Genomic DNA, 12,088 nt, shown 5'->3' on the forward strand with positions numbered 1-12,088 from the left:
TCAAGGTTACCATTCAACGTCATAAATGACGTTTTCATATTCATGAGTTCATCATTGCGATTTCGCCTTCTGGGCGCTATGATTATGATTTCAATGAAAGGGTCTCATCATGGTCAGACCTGAGAGAGCCGTCAAAATGCTAAATAAACTTCATCAGTTTTACAAGTCACATCTGTCTACACAAAAAGGCTGGTTATGTATTAGCTATTGAAAACCTAAATGTCCACATTTTGTGAGGAAATTTACAGACCTTCTTAAGAAGACATGTTTTATCACCTATCACAATTTAACTAATTTTATTTATTTTAAATCCAGACGTTTTTAAAATGTTAAATTATTTTTCTGTAAAGTAAAAAAGTAGGCCTATTGTAAGAATTTGAAATTCTCCATTTATACTGCTTGTAATTGATAAATTAATTTGACAAGAAAACAGTCAAACAAGAGTAAAATAGTAGGCTACATATTATTGTTGTTGTTATATTTTCTGTATTCACTAATTCATTCTTTATCTGATTAGTAGAACTACAGTTAGGCTACGTTTCTCTGTTTTTTTTCTGCGTTATCCTTTTGAACTTTTGATAAGAATAAATCCTGTCTAGACGCCACCTCAAGCCACTGCTCTCCCTTGATGCCAAAATTGAGACACAGGCCCTTTGTCAAGTCAAACACTTAGTGAGCTTATGCCGATCAAGCTTGGTGAAATCATTAGCCTACTGCAGATTTAAACTAACACGTTTTCCACAAATAAAGCTCTTGTCTGTCGGGTTATGCCTAACCAGTTCAATTTAGCGTGATGAGACTTTTTCACTTATTTAAATATTCATGTTGAATTTATTTATAGGCATAGGCTATATCTATATAGTAGCTAGCCTAGGCCTATATGAATAACACAATAAAGGTAGCCTATCCGTTTTTGATTATTTCCTGTTAATTCACCATTGATACGTGCTTTTGTAGTCTGTAAACAAAATATATATCGTAAAAGCGCTGACTCTTGTGTTTTTTCCGCTTGAGGAATCACCTCATCCTCAATGTCACTCTCTCTGGAGAGACGCAAGAGCCCCAGATCTACAGCGTTTAAACCCATTAAGGCGACACTCAAATGCAAATCCAATGCTGCAGATATATTATAAGGGACCTTGGCTGGAAAAATTAGATTACTCTGCAATTGCCAGCGGATAATGTGCTAAAAGCTTTCCCACTTAGCGTAACTTCTTACTGAATATTATTCACACTTTAGGGGCCGATGTGCCAGCCGACCAAAGGCTACTTTTAAAGATACAGCAAACCCCCGAAACGTGCCCGTCAGGTGCAGTGTTGCCATGTCCGCATGTTATCAGCGACTTTGGCCTTACAGTCACGGCTTTGCTAGCGCTTGGCAGAAAGTGACCAATGTAGGTGCCAAATATCAACAACTACAATGTTATACCATTATCAATGGATGTAGTTTTCCCCTCTTGAATTTTAATAATCTTTTTGAGTGTGTGTGTGTGTGCGCGCGTGTGTGTGTTTAGAGGATAGGCCTATTGAAATACAACATTGGTTTGTAATTTACAGTTTAGCAGTGTTTAATTTATGTTTTATGCAACTTTGTATGCTTTGTTTATATAGCCTATATATATATATATAGGCTATATGTTGCAACTCTTAATATGACTTTATCGAACCACTTTGGTTGTTTTCTTGTGAGATCTGGCAACACTGTTAAAGCATGTAGTATTCCATACTGGCAAAAATAGTAGGGACGTAACAAACAGGAAAACACCTGACGGATGCATTTCGAGGATTGCTGTATCATGGTCTGCAGTTAACAAACGACTGTTTTAATCATTTCTGTTCATCAGACGGGGATCGTATAACGGTGGTGAGTCAAACTTTACAATTACTGTCTTTGGAAGAGGCCTAAAACGAATGTGCTGTCTGTGGTAAACAATGTTGTTATGAATATGTTGATATGTAGGTTATTATGGAGTCCAATCTAAACGGAATCCATATAGGTGCATTAATTTCATCCCATTTAGCCAATATAAAGTCCAAATCATATTGGCCCAAGAAACTTTACAGGTGTTTGTTTTGTTGGATGAGTGTGACAGACTGAGTTATGTTTCCCAGTATTATTGCCTGGTTTCACAGAAAAGGCTTAAGCCTAAACCCAGACTAAGATATATATACATACATACTGTATATTCTTATATGCTGGTGACTCGTTTTTAAATAAAAAAATTTCCAGGTACAATATTGAAATCTTTTTTGGACAGTTGTTAAATCACTTGACTTTTTGAGCTGTCAGATTATTTCAGATTTGGTGTTCATTTTGTTGGTGTTTAGACTATTGCTTTATATCCAAAAAAATAGGCATCAACAAAATATGTTTATGCACATGCACATTGTCTTTTTATGTATAATTATCTCATGAAGTGTGAATTATACTGGCACCATTAAAATTCCTGTTAGGCCTATATTAAGTGGATTAATTATATAGTGGATTAATCCAGAGGCGTGAAATACAACAATCATCCTTCATTCAGAGGCCTCAACAGGAAAAGTAAAACATTCGGTCAGCTGTACTAAGTTGCCATGGTTAGTAATGACCTTAAAATTCTAGGGCAGCAAAATAAGTCGTGTTGCATCAGGCTAGTTCTAAGAAAAGTAGAGAAGCTTTTCCAGTTCCCCCTTTGCTTCCAAGGCATGCCCTTCCCAAGCTAGCCCGGGCTGACAGGCATGCATAGGCCGACCCAGTGCCTCCGTTCATATGACTAATTAGACAAGCTTCACGCTGCGCTGTTCTTTTTGATGCTGAGCTCTAGTGCTAATTGCCACGTCCGTCTTGGGGCACATAGAGGTTAAGTTCAAATGCAGCGCCGGCTCGCTGCACTCCTCCACCCCGCCGTCTAAACCGCCCCTTCCCTCTACCCTTTTTTTGCCCTGACCTGGGCCGGGACCGGAGCCTGTTGGGGACAGGCTTGGGATCAGGCGGTGTGTGCGCAGGGAGCACGGACTGTAGAGGATAAGTGTTCGGAGGAGAAGGAGGGGTAATGCGGAGAGGGTGTTGGACGTACCTCAGATTAGGCTCATTAAGAACTGAAAGCGAATGAGGTGTCTTTGCTCAAGCAGCGATAAATCAACCCAGGAAGTTTGAGTCTGACCTCCTGCCTTCTCATCACCTCAGACCCCTCTGTGCTTCCAGCTTGTATCAGGGCCCATCAGAGGGGGAAGGCGGCCCCAAGTAAGAGTGAAAATAGCTTCAAGTCATTAGTCTTGTGTGAGTGAGTGAGAACTTGTCAGAGTGCCGCTCATAGTTTGGTTAACGCTGGGTGCAACGGCGCAAGTAAACAGGGTGCCAATAACACTGATGGATGTGGCTTTGACTTCTTGAGGGTCACCTTTAACACTAGTTGTCTTCAGTTTACACCACACTTACTTTCTACTGTGGTCATTGTTATGTTTATTTAAATCAAAGCTAAATCATTTATTAGAGGATGACTCTAATGTCCCAAATATTTTTGATTCAGAAATTTAATTTTCTAAAACATTATTCATCTTTCACAATTACCATAATACAGTGGTTCTCATTGTCTACAGTGATTGGCAAGGTTATTGGCTCATTTATATTAAAAAAAGGTTCAATTAAAGTTGTAATTGAACTGATTAATCTATAATAATAAATGCTTATTTTGTAAATATATGTTTAATTTGTCCATTTTTACATTTATTTTATACACACAAAATAAACAATTAAAGAAATATTATATATTAATAAAATAATTGATCAAATGGATAGTAAAGACTTATACAATTTTACAAAAGGTTTCTATTTCTATTTCTATAGCCATTTGTTCGAACTTTCTATTTTTTCAAAGAATCCTGAAAAAAAAAAAAGATCACTGTTTGCACAAAAACTGTTTTCAACATTGATAATAACAAGAAATGTTTCTTAAGCACCAAATCAGCATATTATAATGATTTCTGATGGATCATGTGACACTGAAGACTGGAGTAATGATGCTGAAAATTCAGTTTTGTATCACAGGAATAAAGTACATTTTAAAATATATTCAAACAGAAAAATTACAGTTACATTTTTTCAGTATAAAAGTGGTCTTCCACCTGAAGAAGTGTCAGAATCACTGCCATGCACTAACCTAAAGGGTTAGTTTAACAAAAAATAAAAAATCTGTGATCATTTACTTTACCTCAAGTCTTTCCAGCACCGTAAGACTTTCGTTTATCTTCGAAACACAAAGTCCCCCTGTAGTCAATAATTTTATTCCTTATTTATCCCCTTATTAATTTAGCCCCGCCTCCACACCAGCTCAGAGATCCACTCGGCCAACTTTACTGTTTTATTTTGGTTGACTACGTTATAAAACCGCTAATAATGTGTTGCGAATGTTACACAAACCATGTTCCCGTTCACCATCTCAGTCTGCCTTCTAACAATCATCAGAAATGCTTTGAACAATTCAGAACATCAGTGGAGTTCATCATAACATCGTAATATACAGTACATCACATAATTCCCCTGCTATATTGCTAAATGTTCCCGATTACTCTCCTGCTTCGCAGCATGGTTAATGATATGCTAAAACCCGCCCGCATATTGACGTGATTGGTTACAAGGTCATTTGTGACCTAAGAAACACCAGCGATTTGAGACTCTGCTGTTTTAAAGAGAAAATACTCAGCAATGGTGTTGACTTATGAATTTGCACATGGTTTGTCTTAAAGCATTAAAACAACATTAAAAACTTGATATGAAAATGAAATTTCATATTCGATTTCTGTCCCTCCATTGACAGTCCACTCAACTACCACTTTGTTGCTTCAAATAATTCATAAAGAGATCGTACAACAAATTGAGCAGTTTAGTCCAGTTTTTCTGAAGAGACTCGGTGGCTTTATATGATGAACAGATGCAATTTTGTGCTTCCAATGAGGCTCATTCTCTGTTTGAGGTTGAACCTCTGTTTAGGTTCAATAATCAATGTTTATATGTGAATAAAAGCCTAAATTCAATCTGTTCATCATATTAAGCGATTGTGTCTCTTCAGAAAATTTGGACTAAACCGCTCAATTCATATAGATTGAAATTTTTTCGATCTCTTTATGAACTTTTTGAAGCGTCAAATGGGAGTTGCGTGACAGAAATCTCTGATTTCATTTAAACTATCTTCATTTGTGTTTCGAAGATGTACAAAAGTCTTACGGGTTTGGAACGACATGAGGGTGAGCACTGTAAATGATGACAGAATTTTCACTTATGGGTGAACTAACCCTTCAGTGTAGTTATCACATGCCGGAGTGAACCATCCTATATCTGCCCACGTCAGTGTCCTTCCAGAGAGTGTTTGTGTGTTTGCGAGAGTGTGATAAAAGCGTTGGCATGGGCAGCCCAGTCTCTCCATGGTCACACCGGTCAGCATGTGCTCCTCACAACCTTCAAAGGTCCCCATCAGAGATGTGATTGGATCTCTCTCACTGCCTCTGTCTTTCAGCTCTCTTTATCTCTTTTCCTCCCTCTCTCGCATTGGCAATAGGAAGCGGCAGGAAAAAAAGGAGACGGCGTCTGTCCTTCCCCTCCCCTCCGCTCATTTTCTCTGAGATGCTCTCCTGTCCGTACATGACTATCGGACATTCTCCTGGTCAAACAAGTGTAAAATCTTTAAATGGGAATGTTTGACTTTGCCACAGCCATGAATAATAGAGAAGCCTGGTGGTTAAAAACTGTACTAATGTGGTTTAACACACTTGCGAGGGAAGAATATGAGCGGCCCATCCCACGGGGGAAAGGGTGTGACAGAGAGAGGATGTCTGTGATGCTGAAAGCCTTTTTGCAGCATCACACCGATGTTGTTGAGGTTTTAGCGGCGAGCGTGCGGTGATAAAAGCCATCAAGACTAGCAGGTCTCCGGTAATACAACGCTGCAAACTGCAGAGGGACCGGAGCCTACAAACATCTCTTTAAGGAGCACTTTAATTGTGTTTCTACTCGGCCGCTTCTATCCCATCCCCCTTGTGTCTGTCTCTCCAGCGGTGATCACATTTCTAAAAAGGACTAAAGTGGTAATCGTACTCGACGCTCTAAACTCTGGGCGTTGACTTGGTGTCCTTTCTTTACTTTGACCTCTGCTTTTGATCTTTTCTCTTAACTTCCACAGATTTTCACTAGCACAAACCGAAGAACATTTTACCACTGTCTACTGGATAAGTGTGCAAACTCTATTTAAAGGGTTAGTTTACTCAAAAATGAATATTCTTTTTTCCCCCATGTGGAACACAAAGTGAATAATATTGAATGTTTGATATGTGCTATATTCCCATTGTTATGAGTTTTTGAAATGCATTAACAGACCAATGTTATTATTGACTAAAAAATCTTTCCGCCAACCATAGTTCTGAAATCTTATTCGCATATTTCAATATGCCACATGCATTTGATGTTAATGATGTCGAACACCATTGATTCTTCATTGTCACTAGTGTTATTTTAGTATTATTTATGTACTGTTATAATTTTTATAAATATTTTGAATTATCTTTTTTTGTATTTTCACATTTTTATATTTTTATTGGTTTAAGTTTTAGTAATTTTATTATGTGCTTTTGTCTTCTTTTTATTTTTTTTTATTTTTTATATTGCCATTTACAGTAGTTTTTTTTTTTTTTCAGTTTTAGTTTTTATTTATTTCCAGTTAGTAATTCTAATGGAATTATTTATTTCAGTAAGTTGCCATGATAAGATTTATAATTTGTTTAGTTTAAGTTTTTCAACTAATACTTTTATTTTATTAGCTTTTTTTCAAATAACAAAAATGTCTTTAATAGTTTTAGTTTTAGTTAACAATATCACAATAGCCTCGTGAGCAGCACGCCCAGGTTCGAGTCCCGGCCCGTGGACCTTTCCCGGTCCCGTCCCCCTCTCTCTCTAACTTCTCTTCCTGTCAACTTACTGTCATAAGTAAAGGCAAAAAACGGCAAAAAATTAATTTAAAAAAAACAACAACTATCATGTGATTTTTTTCATATGCAAATGAGTTGGTGGATTGGAAGCTTTTCAGTGAACTATAACTTAAATTTGTTTTTCCTCACACAAAGCTATTGCATGGTTTCAGAAGAGTTTATCGTGCTTTCTTTGTTCTTTTGGATCTTGACAGGATGTGGTCACTAATGTTCTTCAAAATGTGTTTTGCATTATTCCACAGAAATCAGTGGTACAGATTTGGAATGATACGTGGGTGAGTGAATCATCACAGTCATTGAAGAGTCATTCATTTTCACTAGAATATTCCTTTGAATGTTTTAAAAAATAAAAATCCACTGTCCTGATGTATTCAAATCACGTTAGTTTATGGAAGAAGCTCAGTTCTGCACCGTAGGGACGTTCATTAAAATACAGAACAGATTAGAGGCAGAATTAGTCTGAGCATTATTTTTCTCAAATGTGCCCTTCTCAATATGATAACTCATTCTGAAGATGGAGAGCAAGGAGGATTATTTGTGAGGTACAACAGGGGCAATGGTGATCATTTTCAGCCCAGCTCAGGACAATGTGCTGCATGTGCAAAGAGCTTCTGTTAGTATTTCTGACTTTAACCTTTGCTCTGTTTAAGTGTCTCTCCTGGGCCTTTCGCTCCTGTCACTCACAGCCTTCTGCTGTGGTTCAGGAACGCTCTCCAGGTTGCACTGCTTCAGGATTCTAGACTTATACATTGTTGCAAAAAATGATGCTGTATTTTGAACTTTCTATTCATCAATGAATCCTGAAAAAAAAGATACAAATTACAAGTAAGTTAATTACACTCTCAGAAAAAAAGGTACAAAAGCTGTCACTGTGGCGGTACCTTTTCAAAAGGTACACCTTTGTACCTAAAGAGTGCATTTAAGTCCCTCAGAGGTACATATTGGTACCAAACGTGTACATATTAGTACCTAAATGGTACATATTAGAACCCTTTTGAAGGATACTGTCCCAGTGACAGCTTTTGTACCTTTTTTTCTGAGAGTGTATTAACGTTGATAATAATAGGAAATGTTTCTTGAGCACCAGATCAGTGTGTGGTCACGGCCGTATGCGAGTCTAGTTCCGGCGGAAGAGTGACCTCTGACCCTACGTATGACGTGGGGTGTAGAATAGCTTAAGCTTAGATGAGAGTAGATGCCTCTCACGCTTCGAACAAATAGGGCTGGGCAACAAACTCAAACTCCTCTTCTCATATATCGAAATCATCCAACATTTCTCTGTAAAAATTCTCGCTTTAGACTTCTAATTTGTGACCGGTGTTTTGTTTTGCTCTATCCCCTGTGCTTCCACATTCGTCAATACATCATGCGTTGAGTCTGAGTTCAACTCAGACAACTTCCGTTCAACGACCGTTCAACTTCCGGCCGTTACCGGAAGCCAGTGATTATAGTTTATAAAGTTATAAATATGGATTTTTTCTTACAAAAATGCATCGCATCGTTTTAGAAGGCCTTTATTATTAACCCCCCTGGAGCCGTATGGATTACTTTTATGATGGATGGATGGATGTGCTTTTTTGGCCTTCAAAATCTAGGGTACCATTCACTCCCATTATAAAGCTTGAAAGAGCCAGGATATTTTTTTAATATAACTCAGATTGTGTTCGTCTGAGAGATGATAGTCATATACACCTATAGGATGGCCCGAGGGTGAGTAAATTATGGGATCATTTTCATTTTTGGGTGAACTATCCCTTTAAAGTCAGTTACATAAAAAGGCAGATGTGCACCCTTACCCTAGATTGAAATGCTTGTTGGTCAAACTAGTTTTTAAGCACAGTCTTAACACCAAATGATTTTAAAAATCGTATCAGATTTTCAAAATGTGAAAGACCGCAAACATGACGATAAAAAAAAAAAAAAATCATAGAATTAACAGTTTTGTGCCACGTTGTGACCATGACCACACACCAACAGATTCCATTCACAAACAACTAGAGTCCTAGAGTTCTTGTAGTTTGTGGGTGCCTTAAGTTTATGTAACTGGCCCCAGACTGTTTGCCCCAAAAACAACCCATAAAAGTAGTCCATATGTTTTCTTGTGTTTTGAACAGACTGAAATTTACATCTCCAAACCATCTCCTTCTGTTTTTCACAGATGAAATATATGTTTGCAACAGCATAAAGGTGAGTAAAGGATGACACAATTTTCATTTGGGGGTGAACTAAGGAAAGTGACTTGTTTAAAAAGGACAAAAACAGAAGGAATTTAGAAAGAGTGAAAATATTTATCTGGCTCTGTTTATGTGTGCGGATTTCACACACTTTCTCACACATGAACTGTATTAATTTAAGAACTGTGAGGTTTTATCGAGCTCAGTCTTGATTTATGTAGGGTTTTGCTGTCGGATTGAGCCGCTACATAGTGTGTCCACCATACGCATAACACAAGTGGAATTAGTCATGACACTAACATAACATTTGAGAAACTGTAGTTCAGTGAGATTCCAATAAAGGCCCATTGTTTCCCTGTGTTGTTACCTCTAGAATCTAACCAATGTCAGTCTCATGCAGAAGCCTTTTCTTAAGTATTTAGGAGAGATTTTCTCAGAGATTTGCCCTAATACACTTTACAGGGTCAAATACAGCACAATGTGAGTGTTGAAGGGACAAAAAAAAAACTATTTCAGGCTTTTGAAGGTATTAGCACAGCTTGTGAATTCCTCCTACTCTGTTCAGGGTGTTCAGGGGCAGATGTTGCACTACAAATACTAATTTCTACAAATTATAATACTTTCTGTTATGTTTTATTTTTATCCTTTAGTGAAATATTATAATACTTGGTTTATTTTTAATATGACATTGATTTCATGAGAATGACAGAAATTTCTAATATATATTCTAAAAATGTTGGTACAGTGTTAGTTGGCGTAACCTCAGTTCCTTTGTAATCTGTCAAAATGATTTTTACATTTTTAATTTTAAATGTGATCTTTCAATTTTGGGACATTTCAGTTAGGATAACCTCAGGTCTTTTGTCTGTCAAAATGATAAAGCATTTTATATTTGTTTTTAAAATTTGACATTTTTACATTTTGGTACATTTCAGTTAGCGTAACCTCAGTTCCCCTGTCAAAATGACAACGGTTTTAAAATGAGAAATTTTCGATTTTTGATACATTTCAGTTAGCATAACCTCTGGTCCTTTTTCTGTCAAAATGACGAAGCATTTAAAATTTGTTTAAAAAAATGTGGGTAGATTTCAGTTAGGATAACCTCAGGTCTTTTGTCTGTCAAAATGATAAAGCATTTTATATTTGTTTGTAAAATTTGACATTTTTACATTTTGGTACATTTCAGTTAGCGTAACCTCAGTTCCCCTGTCAAAATGACAACGGTTTTAAAATGAGAAATTTTAGATTTTGATACATTTCAGTTAGCATAACCTCTGGTCCTTTTTCTGTCAAAATGACGAAGCATTTAAAAAAAAAATTAATAATTCAATGCGTTTTAAATGTTGGTAGATTTCAGTTAGCGTAACCTCAGTTCCTTTGTAGTCTGTCAAGTGTATGGGTGAGACCAAGAGTGAAGGTGTGAAACAGACAATGCACTGGTATTCATCACTCCATGACTGATATCTGAGGTCAAGCCTCTGTTACCATGATGAAATGTTCTCTTTAGTTTAAATATACGCTCAATTAAAATACTGCTAGAAAGGTGTGGGGGAGTGTGGCGTTGAGCCCATTTCCCCCTGAAATGCCCCATGCTGGGCACTCTCTCTGGAGGGGAAATCTTGCTGATTAGTCAATGATTGAGTTTTTTGTGAGGAGGGACAGAACCAAAAACTTCGAGGATAAGACAAGTGGTGGGAGAGAGGGTGCCAAGGGGGATGTGAAGACAGGGAGGAGGGGAGGTGAGGCCGAGGTACAGGAGGGCTTCCTCGTGCCTCCACTGGAGCAGAAAATCTCTCTGAAATTGGTTAACGTGCAGACGGCCTTCATCTGTCGTGGCAAGGGGTCATAACTAAATCTCCCCCCGCCCCCCTGGGCTGCGTCCATTACCACCGTTGTTTGTCGGGCACATGGGGCTGAGAGTGTCACTGCTTCCCAGACGTCCCGAGTGTGGCTCATTTAGCGCTCAAATACTCCGGTTGCATTAGCACTCCATGAAAGGCGTGAAGTAAACACAGACAGGGACATTCACACCATTACAAACTGCTAGATGTCTCCTTTGCTCATCCTGTTGCTCTCTGACAAAATATGAGTAGAATAAGGAACACTTAGTTGCGGTAAGGTCTATTTGAGTTGTATTTTTACAACTTGTGCTTGTATCTTTAAATAGCATGATGTCAAGTGAATGGGATTAGGACCTCACATGATGAGGATGGAACATAACAAAGAACCATTAGACACAGTGAATTGTACCTGTAGGTTATTGTTAAAGGGGAAGTTCACTCACTTTCATGTCATTTGAAACCAGTGTCATTTTTATATACTTTTAATATTTTGAATGGGCTTTTATTTGTATACCAATTTTTCATTTTAATGTTAGTTTAAATTTTATTTTATTTTAAATCAGTACTTCATCTTAAACTTGTTTTATGCTAGTTTATTTATATTTTGTCCGCTTTGTTTTAATTAATAAAAACGATGTTATAGTTTTAGATTTAGTTAAAGGAGCCGTATGTAAGATTGTGGCCAAAACTGGTACTGCAATCACTTTTAAATTACTGTAGAGCGGTGTATCCCCTCCCCCTCCCCCCTGACTCGAGGTTGCCAGATAGGCTGCAGGATCCAGCACGAACGTTTGTAGCTGCAGCTGTGGTAACTAGAGCTGAGCTGGCAACCCGGATGCCGAAACACTACTGACTTCGTGATTGGTAGATAGGTGGAGGGTGGCGCTTCAGGCCAAAACACAACATGACAACATCAACATCAGTTGAGGGCTGCAACTTCACTTTTTAAATGACAATATCCTGGCCGTACTACTGTTTTTGAAGTATTTGAAATGAACATGATTTCTTAATGTCTAGTGACATATCAGGACCATTTTATGATTAATTGAAATACATTTCTTACGTACAGCTCCTTTAACAATAAGAACACTGTTTTAAACCTTTATGTATTTC

This window comes from Rutilus rutilus (assembly GCF_951802725.1).
Source record: "Rutilus rutilus genome assembly, chromosome: 17".
Lineage (NCBI taxonomy): Eukaryota > Metazoa > Chordata > Actinopteri > Cypriniformes > Leuciscidae > Rutilus > Rutilus rutilus.